The sequence below is a fragment of the Rhinopithecus bieti genome, unplaced genomic scaffold (assembly GCF_001698545.2).
Source record: "Rhinopithecus bieti isolate Rb0 unplaced genomic scaffold, ASM169854v2 scaffold_9899, whole genome shotgun sequence".
NCBI classification, from domain to species: Eukaryota; Metazoa; Chordata; class Mammalia; order Primates; family Cercopithecidae; genus Rhinopithecus; species Rhinopithecus bieti.
This window is the reverse complement of record NW_016806979.1, coordinates 5,941,833-5,954,325: the sequence shown is the minus strand read 5'-3', so window position 1 is coordinate 5,954,325 and position 12,493 is coordinate 5,941,833.

Sequence of the window (12,493 nt, the reverse complement as noted above, 5' to 3'; positions counted from 1 at the left end):
GATAATGGGGAGAGTTGACATTTAGTGTAGGCGTTGGGCTCGGCCTTGAAAAGGGGGTGTGGGAGGGGACTCCACCCCAAGAAAGAGGCTGGCGCGGGGGCACCTGCGAGGCGGGCTGTGATTCCCGGGCTGGTTCCCCCGCCCCCTCCTTTCCTCCCGTCCCTTACTCCCCTCCTCTCTCTTCCCCTCCTGCTTCAGCTTCCCCTCCCCTCTTCCATCCCCTTCTCCTCCCTCCCGTCTGCCGCGATCTCCTCTCCACCCCCTCCCTCCCTTTCCCCCACCCTCCCGGCGAGGCCGCCCCACCGGACTGCTAATTAAATGCAGAGCTGGGGGGAAGGGACGGCGCGTGCTTAACTCCTTCCCCGCCGGGGCCCTGAACCGGGGATGGGGAAGGGTGTCCGCCACCGGAATTCCCCTTACTCCCAGGGGTAGGCCTTAAGCTCTAGGACAAGCCCATTTGTTGAGTGGGTATATGGAGGCCAAGGGAACGGCCCCAACGTTCTGGGTGAGGCTGTACTAAATCGGGCCTCCTGATGGGAGGGCCAAAGATTCGAGATAGCGGAAGAGAAAAGCAATATCGTGGCTTGGAAATAAACCAAGAGAAAAAAAAATGAGTTGGAGGGAGGGACTGCGGGAGAAGGAGGGAGGAAAAAAGTCTAGTAGCAAGACAGACAGAGAGACAACCAGGTAAGAAAGGTGGAGCCCCGGGTGTGGCCTGGAGGCACCTAGGCAGGCTCCCGGGAGAAGGCGGCTTCCTGGAAGAGCCTGTGGTGTGATAACTCCTGGTCCTGATCTTAGCCTCCAGGCCGGGCTCACCCACTGACTGCTGACTTCTGACAAGGCCCTGTGGCCTGAAAGGAAGGTCATCCCTGCCTTTGGAGCCATCTGTCAACCCAAGTCCCCGCCCTGTCCCTGAAATTTCACAGAGGGGCCCAGCGAAGCGAGGTGTGGGCCATGTGCTGTGAGGTGACTCAGTGGCCCCTCATTCCTGGGACAGGAACAACTGAAAGGAATGATATAAAGTCAGGTGATGAGGGCCCGGCGCGGTGGCTCATGCCTGTAATCCCAGCACTTTGGGAGGCCGAGGCAGGCAGATCACAAGGTCAGGAGATCGAGACCACAGTGAAACCCCGTCTCTACTAAAAATACAAAAAAATTAGCCGGGCATGGTAGTGGGCGCCTATAGTCCCAGCTACTCGGGAGGCTGAGGCAGGAGAATGGTGTGAACCCAGGAGGCAGAGCTTGCAGTGAGCCAAGATCGCGCCACTGCACTCCATCCTGGGTGACAGAGCAAGACTCCATCTCAAAATAAATAAAAAATAAAGTCAGGTGGCGAGAAAGCAAATGACAGCAGGCTGGGGGAGTGTGGGGTCAGGGGGCCAGAGGACCCATGATACTAGCAGCCGGGCCACCATGAGGATGCCCCAGGGAAGGGTGATCCTGAAAACTGGAGTAGCACGTGCAAAGGCCTTGGGTAGGAATTTGAGGTATTTGTTTATTTGTTTTTTGAGAGGCAGTCTCTCACTCCGTCACTCACCCTGGCTGGAGTATAGCGGTGCAATCTTGGCTCACTGCAACCTCCGCCTACCAGGTTCAAGCGATTCTTCTGCCTCAGACTCCTGAGTAGCTGGGATTACAGGTGCACGCCACGATGCCTAGCTAATTTTGTATTTTTAGTAGACAGGGTTTCACCATATTGGCCAGGCTGGTCTCCACCTCTTGACCTCATGATTCACCAGCCTGGGGCTCCTAAAGTGTTGGGATTACAGGTGTAAGCCACTGTGCCCAAGCTGAATTTGAGGTGTGTTAAGGGAACATCCAGGAGGAAGCATAGCATGGGGTGAGGAGAGATGGGGGATTACAGGGGCCTCCAGATCCTAAGCAGGGAGGGTGGGGGGTGGCTTGAGTCCTTGGCCAGCCCAGGTGGAGCCCGTGAGTGCTCTCCCTGCCTCTGTTTTCCCACCATTATTCATGCTCCAGAAGCGGCAGGGGAGGCTTTGGGGATGTAGAGGTTGCCCAGAGTCACAGGGATCCCTGTTGTGCCCTCTGTGAGTGCCCCTCTGGCCTCTGCACACCCTCTGTGGCTCCCTGCTGTGGCCAGTCTTCCCTGTCATTGCCCCCGGCTCTGTTCTCTCCTGCAGTCCAGCCACTCAGCCCTTGTACATGTCCCTCATCTGTTCTCACAATGCCCACCCCAGGTGACAACATCCCCCCAAACCTCCTTCAGGAGATGGTAGGGCTGACACGAACCGGGGAGGGGGTATAGGGAAGGTGAGCACCCTGGACCCTGAGTGCTGCACACAAACTGGGTAAAAATAGCTGCTCCCTCTGCCCCTGCCCCCTGTGAGGAGGCGGCTGTGACGGTGGTGGCTGCAGTGACGGGGATGTGCCCAGAGAAGCATCCGGCAGGGCCAGTTGCCATGGTGATGCTGACTCAGCGGCAGAGGCAGGTAGCTGCATCTGGTACCCAGCCGGCCCGCCCCTGCTTGGCCTACGCTCCTAGCACCCTGTCCAGCCCCCACTTGGCGGCCTCCACCCTGGGGGTGTCTTCTGAGGCTGCAGAGGGGTGGGTAAGACCTCGGGAAGGGCTGGACAAGTTCCTCCACCAGACACCACTCAGTCATCTGCTGGAAGGTGGGAGATGCTGCTTCCATGGAGCCAACCTGAGTGTCAAGTCTTTCTCCCTCTATCTACTCAGCCATCCACCCATCTACCCACTCACCCATCCATCCACCCATCCACCATCCACTCATCCCCCATCCATGCACCATCTACCCATCCACCATCTGCCCATCCACCATCCATCCATCTACCCACCCACCCATGCATCCACGATTTACCCATTCACCATCCACCCATCCATCCACCATCCACCCATCCATCCACCATCCATCCACCATCCACCCATCCATCCACCATCCACCCATCCATCTACCACCTACCCATCCACCATCCATCCATCCATCTACCCACCGACCCATCCATCCACCATCCACTCATCCACCCATCCATCCATCCATCCAACATACACCCATCCACCTATATACCCACCCACCCATTTACCCACCCACCCATGCATCCACCATCCACCCATTCACCATCCACCCATCCATCTACCATCTACCCATCCACCATCCACCCATCCTCCATCTACCCACCCGCCATCCATCCATCCACCTGTCTACCCACCGACCAATCCATCTACCATCCACTCATCCACCCATCCACCCATCCATCCATCCATCCACCATCCACCTATCTACCCACACACCCATCCATCCACCATCCACTTATCCACCCATCCATCCACCTATCCTTTCACCCATCCACCCACCCACCATCCACCCATCTACCATCCACTCATCCACCCATCCATCCACCATCCACCCTTCCACCCGCCCACTCATCCATCCACCAATCCACCTATTCATCCACCCACCAATCCCTCTACCATGCACCCACCCATCCATCGATTCCTGTGTTCATCCATTCACTCAACATTTTTGGAGCACTTACCATGTACTGACATCCTTCTGGGCACATGGTGGTTGCCACTGCCGATGCAGTCAAGGTATCAGAGAGCAGTCTGGGGTGCAGGGACTTGGTGAGGACAAGGCCTCCTTGACTACTTGGGGCCAGGCCTTGAAATGCTGAGGCCCTATCTCTTCCTTGTTCTCCCAGTCTCGCTACCTCTCTCTTCCTGCATCTCTCAATCTCTCTCTGTTATCCTATCTGAGTTAATCTTAGATCCTTCCCCATACCCCCAGGCCCCCCAGCAGCTGCCATCTATCCCCCTCTTCCTCTCCCCGCTCACTTGTTCCATGCCAGCTTTCCCTTGAGTACATCTATGTATTCCCACCTCGGGGCCTTTGCACCTGCTGTTCCCATTGCCTGGGAGACTCACTCACCTGGAATTGACCATATTTAATTCTTGGCTCCCCTCCCCTCCCCTCCCTTTCCCTCCCNCCCTCCCCTCCCCTCCCCTCCCCTTCCCTTCCCTTTCTGATGGAGTCTCACTCTGTTGCCCAGGATGGAGTGCAGTGACACAGTCACAGCTCACTGCTGCCTCCATCTCCTGGGTTCAAGCGATTCTCCTGCCTCAGCCTCCCCAGTAGCTGGGATTACAGGCACATGGCACCATACCCTGCTAATTTTTGTATTTTTAGTAGAAACAAGGTTTCACCACGTTGGCCAGGCTAGTCTTGAACTCCTGACCTCAGGTGATCTGCCCACCTTGGCCTCCCAAAGTGCTCTGGGATTACCGTATTTAATTCTTGCCTTTCTTAGTATCTGCCTCTATTTCCATCCCCAGAGTATAAAGGCCAAAGACCTGACCTGTGGTTTTTTCAGGGACCTGTCTGTACCCTCATTTCTCCAACTACAAAATGGGTAAATGAGCATGGTGCTAAGAGGATGACCTCATAACTGGGGCAGGGGTTGAGAGGAAGCCCTTAGACCTGTGCCCACTACAGAGTAAACACTCAGTAAACTCCCTTCCTTGGAAACAGCGCAAATGTCCATCAGCTGATGAAGGATCAACAAAATATGGTTCACCCACACAATGGAATATGATGCAGCCACAAAAAGGCATGAAGCAGGCCAGGTACAGTGGCTCAGGCCTGTAATCCCAGCACTTTGGGAGGCTGAGGCGGGCAGATCATGAGGTCAGGAGTTCAAGACCAACCTGACCAACATAGTGAAACCCCGTCTCTACTGAAAATACAAAAATTAGCAGGGTGTGGTGGCACACACCTGTAGTCCCAGCTACTCGGGAGGCTGAGGGAGGAGAATCGCTTGACCCGGGAGGCGGAGGTTGCAGTGAGCCTAGATCGCGCCATTGCACTCTAATGTGGGCGACAGGGTAACACGTAAGACTCCATCTCCAAAAAAAAAAAAAAAAAAAAAGGCCTGAAGCACTGATCTGTGCTACCACATGTGCACGAAACTCGAAAACATGATGCTGAGTGAGAGAAGCCAGGCATGAAAGGTCACACAGTGTGAGATTCCATTGATATGAAATGTCCAGGACAGGCAGATCCACAGAGACAGGAAACAGCTTCCTGGTTGCCAGGGGCTGGGGAAGGGAATGGGGAGTGACTGCTGATGAGGACGAGGTCTCCTTTGGAAGGGATGAACATGTTCTAGAATTAGACAGAGGCAATGGTTGCACAACAGTGAGGGTGTATTAAATGCCCCTGAATTACCCACTTTAAAGTGTTTCATTTTATGTTATGTGACTTCTGCCTCCATTTATTTTAATTTTTTGAGACAGGGTCTCACTCTGTCACCCAGGCTGGAGTGCAGTGGTATGATCTTGGCTCACTGCAGCCTCCGCCTCCTGGGATCAAGCAATTCTCCTGGCTCAGCCTCCTGAGTAGCTGGGATTACAGGCGTGCACCACCACATACAGCTAACTTTTGTATTTTTAGTAGAGACGTGGTTTCACCATGTTGGCCAGGCTGGTCTTGAACTCCTGGCCTCAAGCTGTATGCCCACCTCAGCCTCCCAAAATGCTGGGATTACAGGTATGAGCCACCGCGTCTAGCCTTCCATTTACTTTTTAGAGACAAGGTCTTCCTCTGTTGCTCAGGCTGGGGTGCAGTGATTTGATCTTTGTTCACTGCAGCCTGGATCTCTAGGGCTCAACCAATCCTCCCACCTCAGCCTCGTGAGCAACTGGGACTTACAGGGGCCATGCCACCATGCCAGGCCAATTTTGTTTATTTTTTGTAGAGTTGAAGTTTCACTATGTTGCCCAGGCTGCTCTCGAACTCCTAGATTCAAGCGATTGTCCTGCCTTGGCCTCCCAAAGTGCTGGGATTACAGGCGTGAGCCACCACCATGCCAGGCACCTCAATTTTTTTTTTTTTTTTTTTTTTTTGAGACAGAGTTTCACTCTTGTTGCCCAGGCTGGAGTGCAATGGTACAATCTCAGCTCACTGCAACCTCCGCCTCCTGGGTTCAAGCAATTCTTCTTCCTCAGACTCCTGAGTAGCTGAGATTACAGGCATGCGCCACCGCGCCCAGCTAATTTTGTATTTTCAGTAGAGACAGGGTTTCTTCTCCATGTTGGTCAGGCTGGTCTCAAACTCCTGACCTCAGGTGATCTGCCCACCTCGGCCTCCCAAAATGCTGGGATTATAGGCTTGAGCCACCACACCCAATCACCTCAATTTTTTTTAAGTACATTAGATAAAAACCAAGGACATCTGAATAAAGTAGGGAATTTAATTATTACAAACAAAACAAAATTGCTTCTTAAGTGGTTCAGGGAGGTTGGCTCTCTGAAGGTGTCTCTAGGTTGACTCATCCTCTCTAAGGAAGAACAGAGGGCCAGGGAGGCCTTCACATCTACAGTGTGCCAGCCCTTGCCCGGTACCCTCGCCCTCACTTTTTGTTTTTTTTTGAGATGGAGTTTCACCCTGTCACTCAGGCTGGTGTGCAGTGACGTGATCTCAGCTGACTGCAACCTCTGCCTCCCGGGTTCAAGCAATTCTACTGCCTCAGCCTCCCAAGTGGCTTGGACTACAGGCATGCACGGCCACGCCCAGCTAATTTTTTGTATTTTCAGTAGAGACGGGGTTTCACCATGTTGTGGCCAGGCTGATCTCCAACTCCTGACCTCAGGTGATTTGCCTGCCTCAGCCTCTCACAGTGCCGGGATTACAGGCATGAGCCACTGCGCCCTGCCCCCTCGCCCTCACTTTGCTCGCCAGCCAGCTGACTGCCTTTCCAACACACCCAGCACGGGCCTTCCCCAGGGCCTTGACACCTGCCATTCTCTAGTTGGAAGCCTCAGGTGATCGAGAACGCTAGATCCCACCCTAGCAGGAGGAACCGAGGTATAGTTCTGTGTGCTCTCTTTCCCCCACCTTCCTTAGGCCACCAGAAAGGTCAAGGTGCTTGGTGGTTAGGACAAAGTTGACCACACCTTGGGGCCACAGAGGGCGTTGAGTATGACCAAGGAGGCTGAGAGCCTGAGATGACAGCAGGGTGTGAGGGTATCTTGGAGGGCACAGGGCACACCTCTTTCCTACCCTGGGAGGGAGAGGATCCTATAACCTAAGTGGGGTCTTGAAGCTAGTGGGAGGGTGAGGAGGTGGAATTCAGACCAGCTGGGGGCTCTGTCAAAAGGACCTGCTTCTGGCTGCCTCATCAATGCAAACAGCAAGAACTTTTTTTTTTTTTTTGGTGAGTGGGGGTCTTGCTCTGTCACCCAGGCTGGAGTGCAGTGGTGCAATCATGGCTCCCTGTAGCCTCGACCTCCCTACTCAAGTGATCCTCCCCCTTCAGCCTCCACAGCAGCTGGGACTACAGGTGTGTACCGCCATGCCTGGCTAATTTCATTTGTTTTGTAGAGGTAGGGTCTCGCTATGTTGCCCAGACTGGGATCCTGGGCTCAAGCCATCTGCCTGTCTTGATGTCCCAAAGTGCTGGGATTACAGGCCTGAGCTACTGTGCCCGGCCAAGAACTATTTTTTAATTTAATTAATTAATTATTATTATTTTTTTGAGACAATTTTTCTCTTGTTGCCCAGGCTGGAGTGCAGTGGCGAGATCTCAGCTCACCGCAACCTCTGCCTCACGGGTTAAAGCAATTCTTGTGCCTCAGCCTCCTGAGTAGCTGGGATTACAGGCGCCTGCCACCACACCCAGCTAATTTTTGTTTTTTTGTTTTGTTTTGTTTTGCTTCTTTGAGACAGAGTCTCGCTCTGCTGCCAGGCTGGAGTGCAGTGGTGTGATCTCGGCTCATTGCAACCTCTGCCTCCCGGATTCAAACAATTCTCCTGCCTCAGCCTCCCAAGTAGCTGGGACTACAGGCACGTGCCACCACGCCCAGCCATTTTTTGTAGTTTTAGCAGAGACAGGGTTTCACCGTTAACTAGGATGGTCCCGATCTCTTGACTTCATGATCCGCCCACCTCGGCCTCCCAAAATGCTGGAATTACTGGTGTGAGCCACCACGCCCGGCCAGTTTTTGCATTTTTTTTACTAGAGACGGGATTTCACCATGTTGCCCAGCCTGGTCTCAAACTCCTGATTTCAGGTGATCCGCCCACCTCAGTCTCCCAGAGCGCTGGGATTACAGGCATAAACCACTGTGCCTGGCCCATTTTTAAATTTTTTTCCAAGACATAGTCTTGCTCTGTCACCCAGGCTGGAGTGCAGTGGCATGATCTCAGCTCACTGCCAGCCCCACCTCCCAGGTTAAAGCAATTCTCCTGCTTCAGCCTCCTGAGTAGATAGGATTACTGGCGCTCACCACCATGCCCGGCTAATTTCTGTATTTTTAGTAGAGACGGGTTTCACCATGTTGACCAGGCTGGTCTTGAACTCCTGACCTTGTGATCCGCCTGCCTCGGCCTCCCAAAGTGCTGGGATTACAGGCGTGAACCACTGCACCCAGCCATTTTTTTAATGTTTAAGGAAAACTACTGGGCAGTGAAGGTCTCCCCAAACAAAGTCACTGAGCCCCAGCCTCCCCAGCCTGGTAACTGAGATTTCAGGGGATTTCAGAAGAGGCTGACCTTCGAGAAGGCTCTGGGGCCAGGATGTCTGAGTTACTTGATGCTGGAGGGATGGGGCGTGGGGGGTCTGGCCCTGGTGGTGCAGTGGAGGGGAGATGAAGGAGGGGAAGACGCTTGAGGACGTGAAGAGTATTTTTAGGTGCTGAATGCAGCTCTGAAATATTTCCACGGCCACTCCCGAGAGCGAGCTGGGTGACTATTTCGGTGCCTGGTTCCAGTGGAGGCGGGGCAGGGGTGAGTCACCGCCGGGTGGCCACAGAGACCAGGCCCAGGCTGGGAGGCAGCTCGAAGGGCAGGATCGCAGGCCTGCGAGGTGAACGGTCACTGGCCTGGGGCCAGGCTTCCTGAGCCAGCCTCCAGGGCACAGAGGACAGCGGCCTTTCTATTCCCCATGGCACAGGCCAGTCCAGGGTGGCCACTGCCTGGGTCCCCCTGGGACAATGAGCCACTCACGCCAACCCCATAGCTGCAAAGATAGAGGGTACCCCATGAGGTTCTGGACAACCCACAGGTACTAGGCGAGATGCCACTCCTAGATTATTTTAACGATTTATTGAGCACTTCCTGTATACCAGGCCGGTGCTAAAATGACTACTGGCATCCTCCCTTTATGCAGTCTGCCCAACAACCCCCATGAGGCAGAGCTGCTGTTATCCCCCTGACCAGGGAGGAAACTGAGACACGGTAGGGTTAAGCCCTCCAGACACCTAACTTATGTGTCTCAAATCCTGTCTCTCAGCTGATGTTACAATCAGGGCAGTTTTGTTGTTGTTGTTGTTGTTGTTGAGACGGAGTTTCACTCTGTCACCCCAGCTGGAGTGCAATGGCGTGGTCTCGGCTTACTGCAGCCTCCTGGGTTCAGGCGATTATCCTGCCTCAGCCTCCCGAGTAGGTGGGTGCCATCATGCCCAGCTAATTTTGGTAGAGACGGGGTTTCACCATGTTGTCCAGGCTAACCTCAAACTCCTGACCTCCTGATCCGCCTGCCTCGGCCTCCCAAAGTGCTGGAATTATAGGCGTTAGCCACCGCACCCGGCCAATCAGGGGAGTGAGTTTTAAAGCAGCAGCCGATCTTGATTGCCCCCCACACCCTATTCCCAACCAATTTTGGGGTCCTGACTGTGCCTGAGCTAGGAGAAGGTCAATGGATCCTTCAAGTTTAAGGAGGCAGTGGAGAGAGGAGGTCACCATTGCTGTGTGACCTGGGGCAGGTTCCTCACCCTCTCTGTGCCTGAGCAGTGAATGACGACCCCACCCTATGGGTGAGTTCTGGAGCTACCTGGCACACACTCATGAGAGATAAACAATGGTTGGCTGAGCATAGTGGCTCAGGCTTGTAATCCCAGCATTTTGGGAGGCTAAGGTAGGAGGATCGTTTGAGCCTAGGAGTTCGAGACCAGCCTGGACAACATGGTGAGACCCCCCCCCTACTGTAAAAAAAATAAAAAATAAAAAACAATGATCGGCTGTTGCTTGGATCGTGCGCCTGTCCTGAGCCTTCATTTCTCCATCTGTGAGGACCCTGGGAGGTGCTGGGTGGGAGTGGCTTTGGAAACCCATGGGGCTGAGTGGAAAGGCTGAGTGGAGCTCGGGGGATCCTCGCCCTCACTCGCAGTCTCCTTGAGAAGTGGCTGATGCTTGGCCGGGCGAGGTGGCTTACACCTGTAATCCCAGCACTTTAGGAGGCCGAGGCGGGCTGATCGCCTGAGGTCAGGAGTTCGAGACCAGCCTAGCCAACATGGCGAAATCCCGTCTCTACTAAAAAATGCAAAAGTTAGCCGGGCATGGTGGCGGACGCCTGTAATCCCAGCTGTTCAGGAGGCTGAGGCAGGATAATCGCTTGAACATGAGAGATAGAAGTTGCAGGAAGTGGAGATGGTGCTGCTGCACTCCAGCCTGGGCGACAGAGTGAGACTCTGTCTCAAAAAAAAAAAAAAAAAAAGGGGTGGCTGATGCTGAGCGTCAGAAACAGATCCCTGCAAGTGTTTACTCCAGCTCCTGTAGGGGCTTCTGACCTGAGCCCTGACCCCACCTCTGTCCCTTCCCCACAGAAGTTCAGAGGCTCTGTGCTTGCAATTCCTCCACCTGTTCCAGGCTCTCTCTGTGTGGCCAGCAGCTTCTTGTCCACTCGAGACTGACTCTTAAATTAAAAAAAATTTTTTAAATTTATTATTATTATTATCAGTTTTTTTTTGAGATGGAGTCTCGCTCTGTCACCCAGGCTGGAGTGCAGTGGCGCGATCTTGGCTCACTGCAACCTCTGCCTCCTCGGTTTAAGCAATTCTCCTGCCTCAGCCTCCTGAGTAGCTGGGATTACAGGCACGCGCCACCACACCTGGCTAATTTTTGTATTCTTAGTAGAGATAAGGTTTCACCTTGTTGACCAGGCTGGTCTCACACTCCTGGCCTCAGGTGATCTGTCTGCCTTGGCCTCCCAAAGTATTGGAATTACAGGTGTGAGTCGTGGCACCCAGCCGGCCTCCTCTTGCTCTGTGGAAAGGAGGTACCACCTCGGGGTCCTGCACTTCCTGGGCAAGGCCAGCTGGTCAGCCTAGGCCCTGCAGCCTCCTCCTCCCTACCCTGAGCCCTCAGCACTGCCCCCTTCCTTCCCTCCCAGCCTCCACCCCTGCCTCTGACAGTTCCAGTACACTCTGTGGCTTCTTTTCGTGCCACTCAGAGCCTGCACCCTCCCCATTTCCTGCCCCTTTCTTTGCTCCTGTGTCCCCTGGGCACAGGGCCTTTGCACGGGACTGTCCTCTTGACCCCTGCGGTCCACAATGGTCTTTCCCAAGGTGGCTGGCTCCCTGGTCTCTCAAGCCCTTCCTGAATCTCCAATGTCCTTCTCTCAGTTTCCCTGACCACCTCTTCATTCACCTCCTCATGAGCCCGCCCTGTTTGTGGTTTTTCTTTTTTTTTTCTTTTTTTTTTTGAGACGGAGTCTCGCTCTGTCCCCCTGGCTGGAGTGCAGTGGCGCGATCTTGGCTCACTGCAAGCTCTGCCTCCCGGGTTCACACCACTCTCCTGCCTCAGCCTCCCAAGTAGCTGGGACTACAGGCGCCTGCCACCGCGCCCGGCTAATTTTTTGTATTTTTAGTAGAGACGGGGTTTCACCTTGTGATCCGCCCGCCTTGGCCTCCCAAAGTGCTGGGATTACAGGCATGAGCCACCGCGCCCGGCCTTTTTTTTTTTTTTGAGACAGAGTCTTGATCTGTCACCCAGGCTGGAGTGCAGTGGTGCGATCTCGCGGCTCACTGCAACCTCTGCCTCCCAGGTTCAAGCGATTCTCCTGCCTCAGCCTCCCAAGTAGCTGGGACTACAGTCTCGTGCCATCACACACGGCTAATTTTTGTATTTTTAGTAGATGGGGTTTCACCATGATGGCCAGGCTGGTCTTGAACTCCTGATCTCAGTTTGTCCTCCCACTTTGGCCTCCCAAAGTGCTCGGATTACAGGCATGAACCACTGTGCTTGGCCTGGTTTCTTTTTACAGCATTTATGCATTTGACACGCATATGCTTGTGGCCGGCTCACTCCTGCGGAAAGGAAGGACTGCAGGGGCTGTGTCACCAGCACCTGGGACAAGGCAAGTGGCCCTAGTGCCAGGCTTGTGCCAGGCCCTGGGCTCCAACAGGAGAAGGTGGAGAGGGAGGTGACAGGGACACAGGGACACAGGCCATCTGTGGGTGGCCGTCAGAGTAGCTTTGGGAACAGCAGGTGAAGCCCAGAGAAGGAGGAGGGAGAGGATGAGGAGGGGGAGAGGGAGGAGGGGGATGGGAGAGGGGGATGGGGGGGATGGGGGAGGATGGGGAGGAAGATGGGGAGCGAGAGGAGGGGTATGGAGGAAGAGAGAGGGATGACTTCCCACAGCTGCCTCTCAGGGGCCACTGCCCAAGGCCAGCCTCTGCACTTTTGTCCCTGAAGCGGGTGCTTGGCTCCGGGATGAGGTGGCGTCAGCAGCCGACCCG